The sequence below is a fragment of the Lepisosteus oculatus genome, chromosome 14 (assembly GCF_040954835.1).
Source record: "Lepisosteus oculatus isolate fLepOcu1 chromosome 14, fLepOcu1.hap2, whole genome shotgun sequence".
NCBI lineage: Eukaryota > Metazoa > Chordata > Actinopteri > Semionotiformes > Lepisosteidae > Lepisosteus > Lepisosteus oculatus.
The window spans coordinates 6,867,435-6,888,790 of record NC_090709.1 but is presented as its reverse complement, the minus strand read 5'-3'; the positions used below and the strand labels follow the sequence as shown (position 1 = coordinate 6,888,790).

Sequence of the window (21,356 nt, the reverse complement as noted above, 5' to 3'; positions counted from 1 at the left end):
TGTGCTCCTTCGAGCAGGGGGGAATTTACCCTGCTGGCTCTGACGGCGAACACAGTCGCTTTAACAGCTTTTTGCTCAGAGCGACTTTGGACATCATACTCCCAGGCTTTCTGCACGAATCTCTTAATATCAGTCATTTTCATGGTCTGTGCATCTGTATGCATTAAGATCATCTTTCTGACTGACGGGTGGAGATTCGCAATGAATAAACCCTTGAAATGTATGTTCTCTTCGCAACCCTCATCATTTCGCCCTGCAAAATAAGTTCGTCTAAGTCTCTCGTAATATTCGCGAGGGGACTCTGCTCTCTCGTGCTTAATGTTAAGAGCGGCGGCTATCGCAGCAGTCGGGTCAATAAACGCACTGTATTCTTCGATAAGTGCATGACAAAGCTGCTCAAAATCATTACAGACTTCTTTCATCTGCCTAGCCATCCACTCATGTACAGCTCTGCTGGTAGTTTTCCTGACCAGAAACACTTTCTCCTGTTCTGTGGCGTTTGGCAGGTACTGCAGGTTATACCTGAGGTCTTGAATATAACTCTCGATATTATTCTCTGACACTGCGGGGTCAAATCTCTCTATGTCCTTCGTTAGCTCTCTCAGAGAATGGAGATTTATTCTTCTAGCTTCTCCGCTGACGGAGATATGGAAGAGATCGTGGTCAGACCTGTCGTTGCTAGAGAGAGTGCTTAATAGCGACTCGAATTCAGACCTTTTAGCAACCATCGTTAACTTAAAGAGTATTACTTTTAAGTACGAAATCACAGTTTTACCACAGAAAACCACAAGATCAAGTATGCAATCAAACCGGTAGATCGCAAAAGATCACAAAACAATCAAGCACTGCTTAAAGAGCAAGGGGAACTTTTTTTTCTTTCGGCTTTCAGCACACTGTATTGTCGTGTATGAAACCCGCGGCGTTTTATATTGAATTATTCCGCTTGGTTGACTCATTTCAGTCTTGCCACGCCCGTGCCAGGGACGCCAAATAATGTATGGAAAACCGGTTCTGTAGGGTTTGGGCATTTACTGAGACAATTATTAATTGTAGCAGTAAATCACAAAGACGATTCTTTTGATGGCTTTAGAGTCCAACCATGCGACATAACTCAAACAACGCACACACACAGGTACTAATACACGAGGATACATTTATTAATACATAGAATATGCATATAAACCTAACATATCTTATCGAGAGGGTTATCAGAATACAAAAGATATATATTCAATCAGTTACAAAGAGTTACACATATCAAGAGGACATACGTTCAGTATATCATTCATTTAGACCGTTTCGTAAATGATACTGGTTATAACTTCTACATTAGATACTCAAAACAAGTACATAACTCTTAGGAATTAAATTGATATCAACTGGTTGGGATAACAATTGAATTGTTGTATGCATTGTAATGCATTGAAGTTGAATACTCATCCAATCTCTGGGGATTCAGATCTCCTGCGGGCACAAAGAAACAGTTGCAGGCTGTTGCTGTCCAATCCGCGCTCTCTGGCTCCGTGCCAGGCTGTGCTGTGCGGCTTGCGACGGTGCGCTGCTGATGCTCACTGACCGGCTAGTTAGTGTTGTTTAACTAGCACAGTTTGTGCACAGGAGAAAAGATGACTGTGGGTCCCAGCAAGTCAGGAAGAGGACCGGTTCGTTCCTGATGAAGAGCTAGTTCTGAATAGTAATTCAGCTGTCCACAGTTCCGACCTGTTCACGAGGCCTGCTGCTGGTTACTCTCTGGCAACCTCCACTCTAGACTCTTAGAACAAAGGAAAGTTCTGGCACTCGGACACACTGGCCGTTCCGTGGTTGTCCGGGCTGAGTCTAAGAATGGTCAGGAGGCGCGCTGCGAGAATGTCCTGCCCTTGGGAGCCTTCTGCTCCTGGGCCGTCCTGCCCTGGAATTCCCTTTAGAATCTTACTGAATCTTGTTGAATCTTCCCTTCTGAATCTGAATCTGAATCTCACAGGCTCTCTGTGTTGCCTGTTTTTACCTGGAGGAACTTCAGCTCATTGATTGGCTGAAAGTTCCATGGGCATCAGAGTCCCACGTGGGTTACTCGGCCCTACCAGTCCCTGATTGGTTGATCAAGGTGAGATATGAGTCACTTACTCCTGACACTTAGTAATGCAGTCCAGATGTCCAACTGGCACTCCCTAGACAGATAGGCGCCAATGGATGACCTTTGATCATGATAGCCAGGCTTAGCTAAGTGCATCCCCCTTTGGGAGCTGTCCTTATCAAAAGAAAACATCTTGCATGAATAGTTTCTCTGTGGCTGCACCACAGAGATGAACAGAGAAATGGGGCCTCATTTGGGAAGGCTCAGAACACTTAATTCTTTCTTATTAATAAGCCTCGCCGCTACATCATCAAATGTCATTGTTTCGTCCTTCAGTTCTTTCTCGAGTTGTACCATGGATATTTTATACCATCAATACTTTTCATGCTCTTTTGCATTTTCCTTCACATACGGAAAAAAACCCAAGGCGTTCTTGTCACTGTGCTACACAGTACAGGACACGCAGTGAGTAATTCGCGTAGCTTTCAGAGGAATCCAGAGGGAGGACTCTTAATGCAAGGAGCTGTTTTTTTTTTTTCGCATTAATCATTATTAACCAGAAACAGCTGCACAACTGGTTGCATTTGTGATTATGTCACTTCTCTGCTTCACCAAGGTCAATAAAAGACTCTGAAAGTAGTAGAGAAAAACTAAATTAAAATCATATTAGCAATTCTGAGCGATATCTGCATACAGGCAATCCAATAAGAACGTTGAAATCTTTGAATGTCATCTCTCTATATATTGCGCTGCTTTTTACTTGGAGTAAAACTATTGGATTGAAGGGTTAAAATGTATTGTTGTTATTTGGAGAAATCAATGAACTCGTGATTTTATATGTTTTAAAAGACGGTCATGCGCACAGAAAAAAGACAGTGCTGATTATTTTTCTGGAGACGGAGCACTGTTGACCTATCCGAGCCAATTGATAAAGCCCACCCAGTGGATACTCTAGCAGAACGTGGAAGAACGTTCACCATTGTAACCAAGGCAACCACAGGAACAACATCAAGAAGCACAATCAATTCCCCATTTAAATCTTTCGTGTAAGGTATGCCATGTGAAAGCATGAAGTAAATCCCCTGATCTCTTTTGAACATGGACAAGGTATTTCTGATGGAGCGCAATGAGCAAAGATTTAATAAGCTACTCCTGCCGATGATTCAGCTTAAAGAAGTAAAAGCTTCACAAACAAAAGCAGCTCGCTACCACAGCCAATATTAAATGTACTTGGTGGCACATTACCATTTGCACTGGCTCAAAAGTGGTCTCGGCAGACGTTGTTCCCTACATAAAGCTGAAAGCGCCAAAGAGCATTTCCACTGAGAAAAAAAATCTTTCTTGATGTTAAACATAGAGAGCCTGCCTTTTAGAAGTTCTCCCTCTAAACACCTTGTGCAGCCTCCCGACAGACTAACAAAAAGTGCCTTTTCACCAACTCAATTTATAATACGCCCCTCAAAACTCACAACCGAATAACAATCCATCCGTATATTTGATTTCCAAGATCCATTCAAGGCAACTTGGGTCTTCGCAAGCAAATAATTTCAGGGAAGAAACTCAGTTTAGTCAACTACTGGTGCATTCAGCACACCACTTGCTTTTGCTTGTCAGGGTGGCTGAGTGGTCTAAGGCGCCAGACTCAAGGATATGTGTCTTTCCAGCTGGCTTGGGTGTTCTGGTCTCCAAATGGAGGTGTGGGTTCAAATCCCACTCCTGACAGCTTCTGTTTTTACCTCTCTTGAATTGTTCCAGTGCTAGCTGACAGTGAATGACTGAAATATAAAAGCAGCAGAAGAAAGCAAGCAACTCAGTGCAATTTGTGAGCATTCTGCACTGTTAAAATGCACAGGTTTTCATACTTTTTGGAATTCGTAGCTCAAGAAGTGACTCCTGTTTCATTTTCTATTCACCAACTCGATTTGCATTCCGCCCCTCACACCTCACAACAGAATAACAAACGGCTTCATGTGCCACAGCATTCCCCTGTAGATTCGGTTTGCACTATGAATTAGGCGACCCCGAATGAAATATTTTAGTGTTGGCTCAAATGTGAGGAATTTCATGAACCCTCAGAAAGGAACGCTTGCAGAAAATGCCAGCAATTCAAAGCGTGTAGGCAGCATGAACAGACCAATTCTGCAATTTCTGTTATCGCGGCTGGTGCTTCCGAGTCGATGGCTCTGCATTAGAAATGAGAAGTGCTGAAGTCTAAACACGTTCTTGCCATTACTGCTACTCCTGCTGCTTCTCCTTCATCCTCGAAAAAAGAAAAGACAGGCATGTTTTGAGTCTCAAAATGATCTTCTGGATCCACAAGAAACATGTACATTTGATTGATTCCGCAGTATTTTGGATGTACTGTACTTATAACTTCCATCGAAGAGAGATTTCATCAGTTGCATGAAATTGAAACTTTCGACTTTTTGTCTGGTATTGAAAATATGTTAAAAAAAAACCATAAACAATTTTCTAACAAACAACTCATGAATTATTGCCAGGATCTATATTTAGCGTTCGGTAGTGATAACACTGCTGATATTGATTGAATAGAAATCTATGATGTATTGACAGCTTTATCTGAAGCGAGAAGTCCTAGAACGCCATCTATGAAGTTTTAGGATTCATACCAAGAAATGCCTTTTGTTTCCCACCCCAACTGCTGCTTTTGCATTACACATAATGTGAACATTACCAGTTTTGGTAGCTTCTGGGCACAATTTTCCTAAACTGAAACTTATTACAAAATTCTTTAACCATGTCCAAAAATTGTAAATCAGGACTAATTTTAATATCAAATGAAATTACTACAGAAGAAAAGGTTTAACTGAAATATGAATAAGACTATGCAAGCCTAAAAAGTAGAACAATTCAATTTATATAACTTATTTTTTCATTTTTTGAGAGATGGGCTCACACACCGGAAGACACTAACGTTTCTCTTTGTTAGAGTATGTGAATAACAGTTTAACCCAAAATGTTTGCAATTGTGATTCTGTTAAAATTCAATAAATCGTCTATCAATAGTAAGAAATTATTAAGAAAGTAAGAAATTGTTTTATTTCATAAACTATTAGACAATGAAGAGAGTTTACTTCACTTTTGTTCTTTTGACTTAAGCGTTCAGGATCCGAACCCATCTGCGGACGGTTGTGTTTCTTGAATCTCTTTTAATCATCAAAAGTCGTTGTTTTGTGCTTCAGTTTTTTCTCGAGTTGTACCATGGATATTTTTTGTGATCAATACTTTACATGCTCTTTTGCATTTTCCTTCACATACAGAAAAAGTTCAAGGTGTTCATGTCACTGTGCTGCACATTTACGCTGGACCACCTGTAACAGTACAGGACACGCAGTGAGGAATTCGTGCAGCTTTCAGCTCAATGCCGTGTCCAGAGGGAGGACTCGCGCGCTGAATGATCTCTCAGGAAATCCCGGGTGAGATTCAAAAGGTAAACCTGGCTCTCTATGAACACGAGCAAAGAGTTCTCACTCAACAGAAGATTGCGATGTGAGTACAGTAATATAAAACAACTGAAGATGCCAGGGATTGAACCCCGGATCTGTGGAGCAGTAAGTGACTTGTAGCGCTGACATAAGAGATACTTACATAAAGTGCTTTTACTGACCATATTACAAATCTCAGGAAGTAAGGTCTTAAAACATTGGGCAGTAGTGGGATTTAAACCCACGCCCCTGAGAGAGTGGAGCCTAAAATCCAGCATATTAGACCATTCAGGCACACTACCTCTGGCCCCTTCTCCTTTCCTCTCGTTGCTGAGTATAGGTGCCTCCATGAAATTGAGCCAGGTTTGAATCTCAGCCAATGCATCTCCAAATCATTTCAATTGAATCTGTGATCCTGTAGCACATCCTCTGAAACCAGCAATCGAAATTGGAAACGTCTTCTTCAACACTGAAAAGCTCAATTAGGACGAAGCAGTTGTACACAGGACAGCAGTACCATATGTGTTTTTGATTGATTCAGACTCGTTCTCAGTGGTTCTTGCTCACCAAATATCTTAAAAGCTGAGGAAGAACGCTACGAAAAATACTAATCAAAATACAAAATAATAATCATTATTCACCAGAAACAGCAGAAAAACTGGTCACAATTGTGATTATGTTGCTTCTCTGCTTCAGCAAGGTAATAAAGGACTCTCTGAAAGTAGTAAAGCACTAAAGCACTGCAAAACTGAATTCAAAATCATATTAGGAATTCTGAGTGGTGCCTGCTTACATGCAATCCAATACAGATGTTGTCTTTAAATAAGAATTCACTATGTTTCCCTGCCTTTTCCCTGGAGTGAAACTATTGGATTGAAGGAATTCTTATGACAGGTTTACAAGGTGCTGTTGATGTTTGGATAAATCTATAAACTCGTGATTTTTATATACTTTAAATAACGGCCATACGCACAGAATAAAATTACTGATGATTTTTCCTGAGACGAAGCACAGCTTATCTTTCCAAGACAGCTGATAAAGGCAAGCCAGTGGATACTCTAGCAGAACATGGAAAAATGTTCAGCTTTGTAACCAACCAGGTATGCTTTGTGATTGCTTGAAGTGAAACCCACAATCTCTTTTGAACTTAGACAAGTTATTTCTGATGGAGCGCTATGCGGAAAGACTTAATCAGCTCTACCCCTGAGGATGACTCGACTTGAAAATGCAGAACATTAACGTTTCACCGATAAAAGGAGCACAACCGACATTAAAATTGAGGGCGCATTGTGATTTGCACTGACTCAAAAGTGATCTTGGTAGACAAGCTTCCCTGCTGAAGGTGGAAAAAAGAATTTGTGTTGAGAAGAAGAAACACTTTTTTCTCCCTGCTTTGATGTTAAGCTGATAAAGTAGCTTTTAACACATTGCTCCACTTGGTGGTTGTAACACAAAAACTCTTAGCAGCAGTGGGATTCAAACACACACCTCCAACAAGACTGGAGCCTTAATCCAGCACCTTAGACCACTCAGCCACACTAACCACTGTGTCCTGTCTCTTTGTCTCATTACTTGCCCGGAGGAAGCCGGGTGGCTTTTGCTCTTGTCCGACAGTGGCGTTATGACTATGGAACCGACTGCACCTGCTTTTTCTGAGATGCTTCCCCTCTCATGGTGAGATCTCGAATTCTTAAACACCTCTGGATAAAGTTCTTCTGTGGAGCAGGCTACAGACCTCTGCGTACAGCACCCTTGATGTTGTTTTATTTCTATAGCAGCACCCATCCGGAATTTGTTTTTGTTTTACTTTTTATTTGAACAACAAAATAGATTCAATATAAACAAGAGCACATATAACGTATTAATAGACTCGTGAGGGGCACATAAATAATACAATCAGACTTTATGGAAAAAAAGGTTAAACAAAGTAAATAAAAACAAGGTCCACACAGCTTTCATGTTCCTACATTTCGAAAGAGTCTGTAAATATCCATTTACGTCTATTTAGAACCATTCAAACGTAGAACTCTTTGCTGATTTAGGTGGTATATTTCCTCAATTACAGGACAGCACAAACAGTTCTTAATGCAGAAATGGAAGCCTGTCTAAATTTTCCTTTCTGTTAAAGACATTTCGGGAAGCACTTTTTTTGGGACACTGATTTTTCTCCATTGGGGAGCTAAAGAAGACTATAGGGTGTGGCACAGTGGTAGTGTAGTTGATTCTAGCTCAGGAAGTTGTGCGTTCAAATTAGGTTGGGGTCAGCTAAGAGTTTTTCACCATCTGCTGGTGCTGAACCCAGACTTCTCACCATGTAGTTGAGTTCTTCTCAATATCTCAGCATCTCCAAAACATCATGTCCAACTTTAGAGACAGCTACATCAGACAATGAAAGTTTGAGACCACTTTATTATTACAGGTTCTAGCAAACCTGAAAGCTAAGGCGTTTCAGGTCACTTTTTTAATTAAAAAAGTGTCTGAAGCCTCTAAATAAAATTAGGGTTTTTTAATTGTGTATGAAATTCACTCCCATGGGCTCTGAAAGGGGAAATATACTGTTGGGATCCTCGCAAGTGAGGTGTCTCTTCTTGTGGTGAAGCACAGTCATACCTGACTTGTCCGGAATGACCCAAGACAGACTTTATCCAGAAGCGACGGCACCACTCCAAGTAGAATGAGAGAGAAACACAGCACGACACGGGGAGTCAAGAGGCTCACTAACACTAACATTCTTCACTAACATTTTGACCGTTTTACAATCACAATGACCGTTTCACATTAAATAAGTTATTAAACCATCAATATTTAAGAAAAAAAATAGTACATTTTTTTCCAATTATTAAAAAAAACATTAAATGCCTTGATTGCATAAAGTTTCACAGACAGAAGCAGCACGCCAGCACAACCAACATTAAAATGGAGGGCACACTACGATTTGCATTGACTCAAAAGTGATCTCGGCAGACGTCATTCCCTGCATAACGCAAAAGGTGGCAAACCGCATTTGGTTTGAGTGGACGCAAGAAAGTTTTTGTTTTCTGCTTTGATGTCAAGCTGACAAAGTATCTTTAAACACTTTGCTTAGTTTCTCGAGAGACTGCCAAAAAGCAGCTCCCTCCCTTTGAAGTCAGTTGGAAGGGGTCTCAACAGAAGCACCTAACAAGGTGAGATTCAAACCCAAGCCCCTGAAGGGGCTGGAGCCTTAATCCAGCGCTTTCCACTGTTCAGCCACAGTTACCACTGTACTGTGTCTCTTTGTCACATTACTTGCTCAGAGAAAGCCAGGTGGCTTTCGCTCTTCTGGTCCGACTTAGTGGCATTACGACTGTGTAACGAACTGCACCTGCTTTTTTTGAGATGCTGCCATTCTCGTAGTGAGATCTAGACTTCTTTAACACCTCTGGATATAGTTCTTAAATGAAACAGGCTTCAGACCTCTGCGTACAGCACCCTTGATGTAATTTTATTTTTACAGCAGCCGCATCCGGAAAGTTGTGTCTTTTACGTTTTATTTGAACAACAAAACTACATACAATACAAACAAGAGCACATATAACGTATCAAGAAAATCTTCAGGGGCACATGCTATAATACAATTACACTCTATGAAAAACGTTTACACGACGTTAATAAAGATAAGGTCCGCACAGCTTGTTCTTACATTTCGAAAGAGTCCGTATATACCCCTTTACGTCTATTTTGAACTGTTCAAACGTAGGACTCTTCCCAGACCATTTCACTTTATACCACATTCCTAAATGAGGATGCATCTCCCGTTTTAGAACTATTTTGGGCGGTATGGCTTATACAACACACCCACAGTATTCTAATGGTGGACTGCAGATCTGTGCTATAGTTCAGTCGAATTCGAAGGATCCAGCAATCGTACTGGATTTGACTAGGATTCTGAAATGTCACTTGCAAAAGTATTTGAGTTTGCTTGAACCTTTGATAAAAAAAGTGATCTAATCTGAAACTACCCAGCTTACAATCTCTGAGGTAGTTGTCACTAAACTCGGACGTGATGTGGCACACATGTGCTGTGTGCCTTTACTTTTGTAAAAAACTGGTATCGGGAAAAGTTTCTTAATATTTCTTTTGATTAGCATGCAAGAAAATGTGATCATTACCTATGGAATTTCCCGCCAGCGTGGAGCTTGAATTCACAACCTTGAGATTTAGTGTTCAAGAGTCACAGAAGAGGTCGGCCTGGTCTTCAGTTTGCCAACGATAAGCTCCGGCAGTGCTCCTCTGTAAAGCAGCTTGTTTGGATCGGTTATGTGGGACGGCATTTCGATACTAAGATCATTTGCAGTGCACTCAAAAAACATAGATGAAGAAGGTGTCACAGTAAGGTGAACACAAGGGCGAGGGATGTTCCTGCTTCGTGTACATCTACACCACCTAGCAATACAAACTGGGTGCTAGGGCCCCTCTACATTACCACAGGCTCTGTTTGTCTCCCAGAATCACCAATGCACACACAGACCAGCGACAAGCATTTGTATTGTATAAGTGCCCTTTTTATTTTCCAACTACATTCACATGCACTATCACCCAAAAACACAACGAAAACAGAATTCACAGCAGCAAAAGGTCCTTCCCAGGGTCAAAATGAATACAGAGGGGCAGCAGTCTTTTCTGTAAAATACATAAGAGAGGTTACTCGATCGTCTCTACTTAGTACCTGTAGTCTCTGATGGCCCACTTTGAGGAGAGGGGTATCGCCCAGTCCTATTTCCCCAGTCTCTGTTCAGGTAACAATAGAAATCCTCTGTGACTATATTACATTCCTCTCAGTTTGAATCGGCTAACTGTGCCAGTTTCCTTGTTCCTCACCTTCAGGTGTTAAAAGTCTCTGTACAGTACCTCTGTTCCAATGCCAATGTCTCTCGTTGTCGTCAGTTACTGAACCAGTAGATCCTTGCCTCCAGGTATTAGAAGTCTCTGCAGAGTTCCTCCGGGGTCTTGCACTCTGCAGCGGGGTCTTGCACCCTGCAGCTTCCTTGTGCTGCCTGTGTCGTCTCCAGGATCCAGTGGGAATCGGGAGCCCCCTCTGTTCTGTCTCAGGTCTTTTTTATCCCTCTCCTTAGCCAATCCCTTTCAGGGGGGTTTCCACTGTCCCTGTCAGAATCAGGGCTGCCCAGTATTTTTCCAGGAGGAAGCTTGTGTTGTTTGAGGGGTGTGGGAGTGCTGAGCTAGGTGTCATGGAACCTTATCAGTTCACCCCCTGGTCTGGCTAAAACTGGCTCAGTGACTCCTCACACCTCCAAGTCTCGATACCTAATTGCTCCCTGAACGACTCGAGTTTGACTGTTTTTACTGACTGTTCCTGTATTAATTGGGACAACTGCAGTCACCCCCTTGAGTGAGAGGCAACACTGACACCATCCTGGAAATCAACATAACCTAATCAATCACAGCCTGTTACTGCCTCAATGACCCACACCCTGTAACACAAATCAACATAACCCAATCAATCCCAGCCCGTGACTGCCTCAATGACCCACATCCTGCGACACAAGCTTCACCTGGAGCACAATGGCTGTGTTTTCAGCTACGGAAACTTCCTGTTGACAAGTCGGTGTTTGTGTTGCTTTTTCTGCTCAATGGAGCTGTATTAATGCAGGCACACGTGCTTCCACGGCAAGTTATTTTATTAGTGCTCACAAACCAACACACTGCAGACACCTCTGATACTGTCACTGCTTGTGGACCCCGTGTTCCTGCCGTCAGCCTACTATACCATGTTCATGCACATCTAGAAATATTACTGCTGTAGTACAGGAGCGAAAGACGAAACGAAAGCACACCCAGTTTAAAAAGGCACATTTGTCAACTACTGAACTTCACAAGGATGGGATTCACACCCACATGTGCAGAGCACAATGGATTAGTAGTCCATTGCCTTACCACTCCACCACCTCATCCCAGAAGTTAGCCTCCTGACATGAGTTAGTGCTCAAGATGGTCGTCTTTCCTCTACTCAAGGATCATTTTCCTCTTCCACCTGCGATTTCACCATTTTCCTTGAAGATGTCAAACATAAAAAGCATATTGAGCTCCTTGGACTTGAAATTACCAGATAAAAGCCATTTCTCATCACTTGCTCAGCGAGCAGGCTCAGCGCACACAGAACGCAGGTATCTCAGAGCGGTGTGTCTAAGAGGCTGTAAAAGGATAGTGCTCTATTGGTGCTGTGGCTTAGCTGGTTAACGTGCATGTCTAGTAAATAAGTTTCTGGGTTCAAATCACCCCAGTGCTTTTCTCCTCTCTTGCCATGCAGAGTTGGTCGTTGTGGACAGCAACAGGTGTCTGCCTTAACTTTAATGGAAGTGTTCATTTCTGGAACAACTTTTTTAAAAACAAATTCCACACATATTGCGATAGATAAAATACTAATCTTCCCTGTCAGTGCAGAATAATTAGTGCCAGCTGGCATGAAAACGACAAAAAAAATTTTTTTGTCTTTAGCGTAAAACCTGTGAATGTAGAAGAAAAGATGACGAGTGTCAATTTTTATGGCACCGTGAGCTTGTCCTTCAGTCAAACACGTAGGTAATTCAAACACACCCAGAGATGCACTTTGAATTAGCTTTGACCTAAATACTATCTACTCCAGATGTGATTGGGCCTCTTTCCACATCCTGATATATGCAGAGAACACAAGCTTTTGGCACGAGTGAATATAAATGTAAACATAAATACTATTCAATATATCGGAATTTTGTTGTATTTAAAAAATATTTTAGCTGGGGATCCTCAAATCAGGAGTGTAGAAAAGAACACCGTTAAACACCGGGAGTGCAGAACGTGATAAAAGTGTTCTTTAAACAAAAAGTGAAAATAGTGAATTTGTCTTTCACTTAGACGTTCATTGAATGCTCAGTAAACGATAAAGCAGAGGCTCGTTTTGTGAATTCTCCTCGAATCAGATTGTCTTGCTTCGACCTTTAAATTGTACACTGTGTAGACCCTTCACTCTCCCTAACTCAATTAAAGAGCTGCAGGCAAAAGTGCCTGTCAGTTTAGTTCAGTGGTAGAGCACTTGCATCTCGTGTATAAGGCTTTGTTTTCTACTGCCACTCTGGATTTCTTTTTAAATGCAACATCTTATCTGTGATTGTCTTTCATGTGACGTCCCCCGTGTGTGAATTTCAGCATGACACATAAAATCGTTTGAGATGCTATTTTTAAAACAGACCAAACGAAAGACCTAGTAGCTAAATACAAGTAGAAAACACGTGAATCTAATTGAGAAAATTTGGACTGGAGCGATGTATAGTATTGTAATGGTTGGGGGTTCAGGCAGGCACCCTTGCCATTGCCACTTAAGTCAGCCCCCCACCGTCGGGGACTCAAACCTGCGACTGCCACCATAGCTCAACAGGGACCCAGCCGCTTGAGCTTAAGGACGGTCTCCCTTTAGTTCAACAGGCTGGGTCCCTGTTGAGTGATGCCAGAGGTCTGGGTTTGAGTCCCTGACGGTGGGGGACTGACCTGATGTGGCAGTGGCGAGGATGCCCATGTGAACCCTGGAGCGTTACATTGGTGTCAGCAGTGGAATGGGATAGCCCTTTGCTGAGGTTGGTGTGTTAAGCGGGGGAGAGTGTAACGCATACGGCCACCATTGAGTGTGTAAGAGCCGGCTTACCAGAGCGGTGATGTCACTGCCCTTCAATGTAATAGCAGGGCCACAGCCGCAGGACTGAGGGAGATTGCTCTTTAGCTCAACAGGCTAGGTCCCTGTTGAGTGATGCAGGAGGCCTGGGTTTGAGTTCCTGGTGGTGGGGGGCTGTTGTGAACACCGGAGTGCTACAGTATTACTAATGACAGCACAAAGCTCACAGTGGTGGCTTTAGGGTATCAGAGCCAGTGGTGCAATGGATAATGTGTTTGACTTTGGCTCAGAAGATTGCAGGTTTGACTCCTCCCTGGCTCGTTAAGCTTTTAAACTACACTTCTCAGCGTACACAACCCTTCTATCGACTGGATGAGTCTCCCGTTACGTCTCCAATTCTTTCCGCACATTCTGCTTGTTTCACCACCGTTACTGTTGGACCACAGCCACAGAATCGAGGAGAGATACGGTTCCGATAAACTGTCTTAAATAATCATGTTTAAAAAGGTGACAAAGTTTATTTTTCTTTAACATAACCTTACATTTGCCTGTTCAGTTCAAGTTATTTTCTGTACCTGCAAATTCCCCAATTTTTCTGCTGTCTCCTGAGACAGACATGTGTCAAATCACAATAAGTAATACAATCTATTCAGTTAACACCCAGATGTAACAGAACACATTTAAGACTTACACCCCCTTTAAATATGTATTTCCTTCATTTCAGTTTTCTTACCTCCCCAGGATACCTGAAAGTTCACTATCCCATATTAAGGACTGTACATGCATTACCGGTAATACAGCTACTAATAAAGATATACATTAATCTTAATTATTAATAAATTACACTTTTATTAATAAAGACATGTATTCATCAAATTCATTGTGAATAGTTGTGGTGTCTAGAAAACAATTTTAGCTACAGTAAATATTTCAAGCGAGTGGTGCGTATGTTCGTTACTTTGTGACTATATTATTTCCACTACATTCAGAACAGTTCAAATGCGATCGACTGTTCCTCTACTGAACTACATAAACCCTGTGAAGAGGAGGTTTAAGTTAGTCTCCTACATCGGTAACATCTAATGGGCAGCATATGTTATTTTAGGTTTGTTGCAATTGAGAACAGGTTTAGTATGGAGCTGCTGACAAATTTCAGCAGCCACGTTCGATGCAATGACCCGTTGTAGGGTCATTGCCAATCAGCTGCAAGAAAAAAAAAACATAATTTGTGCCTTTATTAAAAAAAAAGAAAAACAGAGTAGTAGTTTATGTGGTAATTTCAGGTACAATGTAAGAACTTAAGTTAACTAGTCCCACAGTAATGCGTGGGGTCCTATCAATAGAACAAAAATACTTGTAACCCAAAAACACAACAACCACGATGCGAGAAAGCCTTCCGGGAACCTAGGTAAATCACTGTAGTAGTCTAACGACTACAGAAAATAAAATAAAAAAATACTTAAAGGAACAACTTCAAAACAAAAAGAACATTAAAAACAAATCTGGGAAACAACAAAAACAGAATTTAATGCGAGAGCTTTTTCAAGTCTTCGGTACCCCATCATGCTCCCTTAGTCCCAGTAGACCTCTCGTCTAAGAAGATTTCTCTCATCTATCTGTGTAGAGATCAGCTGGGGGTCCACAGCTGATGGGAATTTAAGTAGTGACCTGCGTCAGCTGCAAAGGAAAAAGTATAGGTTTATTCCATGCTGAAAGGAGAAGGAAACACAATGTGGACCCTTCTTCGGGTGTGACGTGGAATAAACCTTTACCTGTTCCTATGATGTTAATTTAGACTGGATCTCCAGCAAACACCTAACAGGCTACAATCCCGTTAGATAAGGTGTTAAGGACGACCTATAAGTAACAGTATCTAAAGTGGACGGTTGCTTTCGGTAGCTAAAGACAGGCCATACTGCTCCAGGTGAGGCTCGAACTCACAACCTCGGCATGACTCCGCTGTGCACTGCTGTATAAGTACCGCGCGCTGACCGATTGCGCCACTGGAGCCACATAGACTACTTTCCCTTCACACACTGACGTTGCACAAACACAGGGTGAAAACGATTTCGGCATGTTTTCCGTCTCTCCATGGGAGAAAGGGACAGTAAAAGAGCGAGGAAACTACAAGAAAAGAAAATGAAAAAATAGTGCTCACTGCCGAAGAGGGAGGAGAGAGATGGTCAGACACGTAAATCAGCCCGGCGGATTTACACTACAAATTTGTCATTTGTAGTGACATTTATGAGTCTTCATGTGTCTGAAACTGTCCAGTTTGTATTTTCGTTTCACAAATCCAGTAAACTTGAATAAGACAAGAAGGCACACTGCACATCTGCGGAACATCACGTCCGAGTTTACAGTAACACCAGAGATTGAAAGCGAAGTAGTTTTTTATTAAAGTTCAAGGAAACCTGAATATGTTTGCTAGAAGTATTTCAGAATCACAGTGAAATGTAGTACGATTGCTGCACAGATCTGCAGTCTGCAATTAGAATACGGTTTTTGCGTTGTATAAAATATACCATTCAAAACTTTTCTAAAACTGCAGAGATACATTTCGGAATGCGTCTTCCTGTAAAAATAAAATATCTATTTTATTTGACGGGCGCTATAAGCAGAGTCTGAAGCCAGCTCCACAGAAGAACTATATTCTTTACTTCTCCTGCCATTGCAATTTGCCCACAGATTTTTTTTTCAAAATGTATTAGCCTTGATGGGATAAAAAATTAAACTGTGTGCGCGGTGGCCAAGTGGTAAGGCATCGGTCTCGTAAGCCGAAGAGCGCGGGTTCAAACCCTGTCCGTGACTGGTTTGCGTACCACGATATACCTTTATCTAAATCGTCAATTGTCTTGCAATGTAGAAATCTCTGTAATAATAAGAAAAGAAAAGTAGTTAATAATCCTTTGACAAAGTAACGGGCATTCTCACTGCTTGTCAGGATGGCTGAGTGGTCTTAGGTGCCAGCCTCAAGAACTCAATCGTGTGTAGTGACAGTTGTTATTCACAACCCGGATTTCTATGGAAGCCCGTTTCCGCCAGGGAGTAAAAAAAAAAAAAAAAACGACTTAGCAACTCAGAATTGCGACTTAGTAACTCAGAATTCCTACTTTATATCTCACATTTGCGACTTCGAAATAGCCCATATTTCAATGTCTGTCCTTTTGTTATTGTAACGGATTCGGGTTCTAGGGCTTGTGCCCTCGCAGCTCCCACCCTTGTTCGTGCCTCACTGCATTGGCTCGAACCCAGGTCTTGCTAGCTGAGCTAAAGAAGACCTTTTTAAGTAAAAAAGGACATACAATGAGATACCATAGCGCGTTTTTTTTTTACTCCCTGACGGAAACGGGCTTCCATAGATTTCCCTTCATGTTCATTAAGATGTTTAATTTGTATGTTGCTTATATAAGAACAGTTTCTTCAAAAGTTCTGTCAATTAACAGTGGAGAGCTAGCCGATGTACGTTTTCATGAAAACTCTCTTTAAGGCGATTACAAGTATTTTGAGCAAATCTGCGTCATATTTTTTAAAAAAAGTTTAACTCAAGATGCAACAGCAGTATAAATGAATTCTTCCGCCCTACATTCCAAGATATGGAATCTTATTTTTCTTGAAGTGTCTGATGTTGGTCGTTATTGGAAATTGCCCGGTGATATCGACTCAGGTACTCAGTTGTTACGTGCTGTAATTCGATACATGCAAAGCATTTATATTCCCTCAAATTATTAATAAGGCCAATAATGTATTAAACATTACATGCCACTTTTTCTCTAGATGATGTTCACGATGGAACAGTGAGAAAGGCGTGCCTAGATGTGCTTGAACCAGCACCTTACTATCGTTTTAGTCCCGACCTGACCGCACTGAGCAATGGTACGACAGAGACTCCAACGGGTCGGTTTTCTCCTTTTACAGTTTTTGGGAAAAAAATAATCTGCACTTTTAAGCAAGTATTTTATTTCAAATTTTGCAAAGTGTAAGTTTTTCTTGGAAAACGTTGTTTCAGAAAGAAACTGAGTTGATGGGAATAGCCCTGTCAGTAGAATATCGAACGTTTCATCTCAGCTAGTTCTTCTGTGGAACAGGCTTCAGAACTCTACGTACAGTACAACGCCTTTGATGTCATTTTATTTCTACAGCAGACGCATCCGGAATGTTTTTTTTTTACTTTTTATTTGAACAACAAAATAAATTCAATATAAACAAGAGCACTTATAACATCAGTAGAATCGTCAAGGGTACATAAAATAATAAAATTACACTTTCTGAAAACGATTAAACTAGGTAAATCAAGATAAGGTCCGCACAGCTTTAATGTTCTTACATTTCGAAAGAGTCTGTAATTACCCTTTTTCGTCTATTTTGAACTATTCAAACTTAGGACTCGTACCAGACCATTTCACTCTACGTACAGTATATCTCTTTTCGTAACGAAAATGTATTTCCTGTCTTAGAAATGCTCTGGGCGGTATGTCTTGCACAACGTGGACTGCAGATCTGTGATATTGTCGAATTCGAGGGATCCAGCAATCATACTGGATTTGACTGGGATTCTGAAATGTCTCTTGCAAAGGTATTTGGGTTTGCTTGAACATTTAATAAAAAAGTGATCTGAGACTTCCTAGCTTCCAGTCTATAATCTCACTGTAACTAAACTAGGATGTGATGTTTCGCAGATGTGCAGTGTGCCTTTACGCTTGGTATGTTCAATACTATTCGTTGTGTGAGCTCCTCACTGCGTGTCCTGTACTGTATTGTGATTTCGTTGAGATTATCTACGAGGAGTACAGCGACTAGAACGCCTTGAACCTTTTTTTCGGTATATAAAAGAAAACGCTAAAGCACATACAAAGTAACTAACATTTCCTATATGTAGGTTTTCTGATTATATCTCTACTTTACTTAAATACCTTAGTGACAGGCGATTCTTTCCGATATTTGTTCAGGCGCGGTTATTGATCCCATACTAAAGATTATTTTTATAAAGAACATGTCACCTGCAAACTGGTATCGAGAAAGTTTTATAATATTACTTTTTATTTAAAAAAGTACATTTATCATAACCTATATGATTTCTTACCAGCGTGGAGCTCGAATTCACAACCCCGAGATTAAGTGTTTGGTACTAGCTGCGCCACAGAAAAAAAATGAAATCTCTTATTTACATTAAATACTGCGGCTCCTGACCTTTTCTTCTCGTCAGAGAAGAGGTCTGGTCTCCAGAACCGGGGAAAAGTTAGCTTGAAGTTCGAAAACGATTTTGGCACGCCTGTAGCGTTTACACGATACCTCTTAGAATCGCGAGAATACTTGCTTTGTGTATAAAATACATTGTGAATGCTTTCTCAGCCTTTACTTTTTCGTTTATATGACATTTGTTTGACCAAGCACGAATATTCTTTTGTCCATATCTTCGTAACGGAAGCACAGAACGCCTTCAAACCAAATGCATTTAAAAGACCACGACATGTGGATATTTCCACAGTCTCTACATCAAAGTATCAGTGAGCTAATTATCTTTTTTTAAACCTCCGGTTTTTCATCGATGCGTAATTACGCACTAACTGGAACCCGGGGGACCGCTGTGTGCACAAGTTCACAACGCGAGAAATACTGTTCAATATGGCTTCATGTGAAAAACCCGTATATGACCATAGGCAACAGAATAGCGCAGTCTCCAATTACTCAGACTGTAAGCACGGGAATAAAGCTTTGTCTGAATTCTGAAACCCTTCCTTTACGTTCTGTTTTCATTCGGGTAAGAGTCAACTATATTCACAATACTACTGACAGCAGGAAGATTAAAATATTCTTTACTCAGCAGCTTATTAAAAACAGCTCCCATGATGTTCAAACCGATTTTTTACACAGAACACTGACACAGCTTTGCGTTCGGAATCTCTTTTTCTCGTGTGTTTATTTAATGTGGCACAATGTACTTGGATAGGGGTATTCTGTTCACAAACCAATAGCATTTAAACCACAGCACCCACAATGCTGCAAGTAAGTGTTTTACACACTAAGTAGAGAGCGATGTCTTCCTCGTTAGTATAGTGGCAAATATCCCCACCTGTCACGCGGGAGACCAGGGTACATCAGGACATGCATTGAAGTGAAAGCAGGATGCGCTGCGACATCCACTGTGCAGATCCCGCCACACTAAGAGGTGAGTGGGTCTGTTCGATCACAGCGCTAGGCGAATCCCCAAACAGTGTGCGTGGCAACAAACGAAACGGGCCTGTTTCCGCCCGGTTTCGATCCGGGGAAATCGGGCCCAGTAGTGGCGGGATCTGTACAGTGCATGTCGCAGCGCTTCAATGTGCTTCCTGATGTCCTACCCCGAGAACAGAAAGGACAGCGTACACAGCAACAACAGATCAGGTCTCTGCACTGGATCTAAGCTGCCCCCATCTCCTCTGCAGGAGTGGAGTCCTGCCTGGAGCCGTGTTTGCAGGCGGCGGCTCCCCGCGCTCTGTCTGTGCATCGTGTCCAAGAGCTCCTGGGAGGAAGAGAGAGCCCTCCCACTCGGGGGCTTTTCCACGGTCTGTGTGAGGAGGAGCAGGTGTGTCCAGTAGCTTATCGAGCGGAAGCCTGGGGCGGCGGAGAGCTGTGATCGTGCAGACCTTGAGGTGTCACCTCTTTGTCTGCTTTCCCGCCCCCCCTCCGCCCAAGCTCTGCTCCAAAGTAGCCCGGCAACCCCTCACACCTGCACGTGTCACAACCTAAGGTGCGGTCATGAGACACCCATGGGGTGTTGTTCTGTTCTTGCTAATTGTTTCCTGCCCGTCGCAGGCAGGAGTCCATGCGAGGAAGATGCGCTGGAAAGAGTTCAGAGGGCGCAGCTGGGTGGCTTTCCTTCTGAATGACGTTCCTGCAACACTCTCCCGCTACTCTTGGTGCGCTCATGCCGCAACACAGGAAGGCTGGAGCAGGTGGCTGTGGGCTCTCCATACTGCCGAAATAGCTCAGTTGGGAGAGCATTAGACTGAAGATCTAAAGGTCCCTGGTTCGATCCCGGGTTTCGGCATTTTGTTTCATCGCACCCTTTGTTCCTTTCTCCAGCGCCCCCTGCCTAAAGTGACGCGTCCCTTTCTCAGCCCGAAACGCAAGCGAGACACCAGCAGCGGTCCCTGCAGGTTTCCGTAGTGTAGCGGCTATCACGTTCGCCTAACACGCGAAAGGTCCCCGGTTCAAGACCGGGCGGAAACAGCCTCGTTTTGCACGATCCTGTACTTCACAGAGGTCTTGAGCGACCGGTCATTTGTTCCCAATGTATTTCCGGTGCCTTCGTGCACTCTTGTACCAAACGCACGTTCCTTCTGTACGCGGAGCCGATCATTTGCAATTGGGCTGTGCCGACAGACCAGGACGAGAATCGCCTGAGATGACGGAGTAAACGTGAGTTCCTGAATTCCTCTGGCCCGGGGAAGACACCAGTGTATGTAATGGGTGGTTTGCTGTAAGCCCAGAATTTGGTCTGGCAGGCAGTCCGCGGTATTGTGTACAAGCAACGAAGCTGATGTAGGCGTCCCACACTGACAGATTGAAGAAACTGAGTCTCTTTAGTCTGACAGGCCGGAGGAACTGAGTCTCTTTAGTCTGAAGGGAGTGAACCCAGGTGCCCTGTGCTGAGCCAGGATCAGGGTGGAGTGGCGATTGCCATGATCTGGCGAGCACAAAGCTTCATCAGCTGCCCTTTGCCACAGGAGGTAAGAGGATGTCCAGTGATGACGTGCTTCCCTGTCCGTCGTGGCAGTGAACAGGTCCTGGTTACAGGATCTCTAAAAAAGGAAATAAAGACTGAAATCAGATCCGACCCACCATGCTGCCACGGCGACGGTGCACTGCCCAGTGAAAGTGGCAGCCTGTCCCTGGACTGTGGGTGGAAACTGGAGCACCTGGAGGAAACCCCCACAGACAAGGGAGAGAACATGCAAACTCCACACAGACAGCACCCACACCCCAGGTCCAGAACTGTGAAGCATGCCCGACGATGCGGAAGGGCTTTTACAAATGAGTGTGTAACTCACACTGGTGCCCAGGATGGCCTGCTACCGGAACGCAACCTAATTTTCTTAATACAGTTTGTTCGAAGCGGTTCGCAGGAGCTGGAGGTGAGGACTGAGCTGGGGTCCAGTGTGCGAGAGTGACTGCTGATGTCACGTGTGTGTGTGTGTGTGTGTGTGTGTGTGTGTGTGTGTCTGGATCATTG

At 42.7% G+C, this 21,356-nt stretch overlaps 5 non-coding genes across 5 annotated transcripts; 4 read left to right on the top strand and 1 right to left on the bottom strand.

Annotated features, from left to right (window-relative positions):
* Nucleotides 1-3,683: 3,683 nt before the first annotated feature.
* Nucleotides 3,684-3,796, top strand: trnal-caa (transfer RNA leucine (anticodon CAA)). The gene is made up of 2 exons: nucleotides 3,684-3,721; nucleotides 3,751-3,796. It is a non-coding gene; the product is annotated as a tRNA-Leu (tRNA).
* Nucleotides 3,797-15,057: 11,261 nt separating this feature from the next.
* On the bottom strand, nucleotides 15,058-15,151 carry trnai-uau (transfer RNA isoleucine (anticodon UAU)). The gene is made up of 2 exons: nucleotides 15,114-15,151; nucleotides 15,058-15,093 (listed from the first exon to the last, which is right to left on the bottom strand). It is a non-coding gene; the product is annotated as a tRNA-Ile (tRNA).
* Nucleotides 15,152-15,879: 728 nt separating this feature from the next.
* trnat-cgu (transfer RNA threonine (anticodon CGU)) lies at nucleotides 15,880-15,952 on the top strand. The gene has a single exon. It is a non-coding gene; the product is annotated as a tRNA-Thr (tRNA).
* A 4,146-nt stretch (nucleotides 15,953-20,098) lies between these two features.
* trnaf-gaa (transfer RNA phenylalanine (anticodon GAA)) lies at nucleotides 20,099-20,171 on the top strand. The gene has a single exon. It is a non-coding gene; the product is annotated as a tRNA-Phe (tRNA).
* Nucleotides 20,172-20,280: 109 nt separating this feature from the next.
* trnav-aac (transfer RNA valine (anticodon AAC)) lies at nucleotides 20,281-20,353 on the top strand. Its single transcript has one exon. It is a non-coding gene; the product is annotated as a tRNA-Val (tRNA).
* The last annotated feature ends 1,003 nt before the right edge of the window (nucleotides 20,354-21,356 follow it).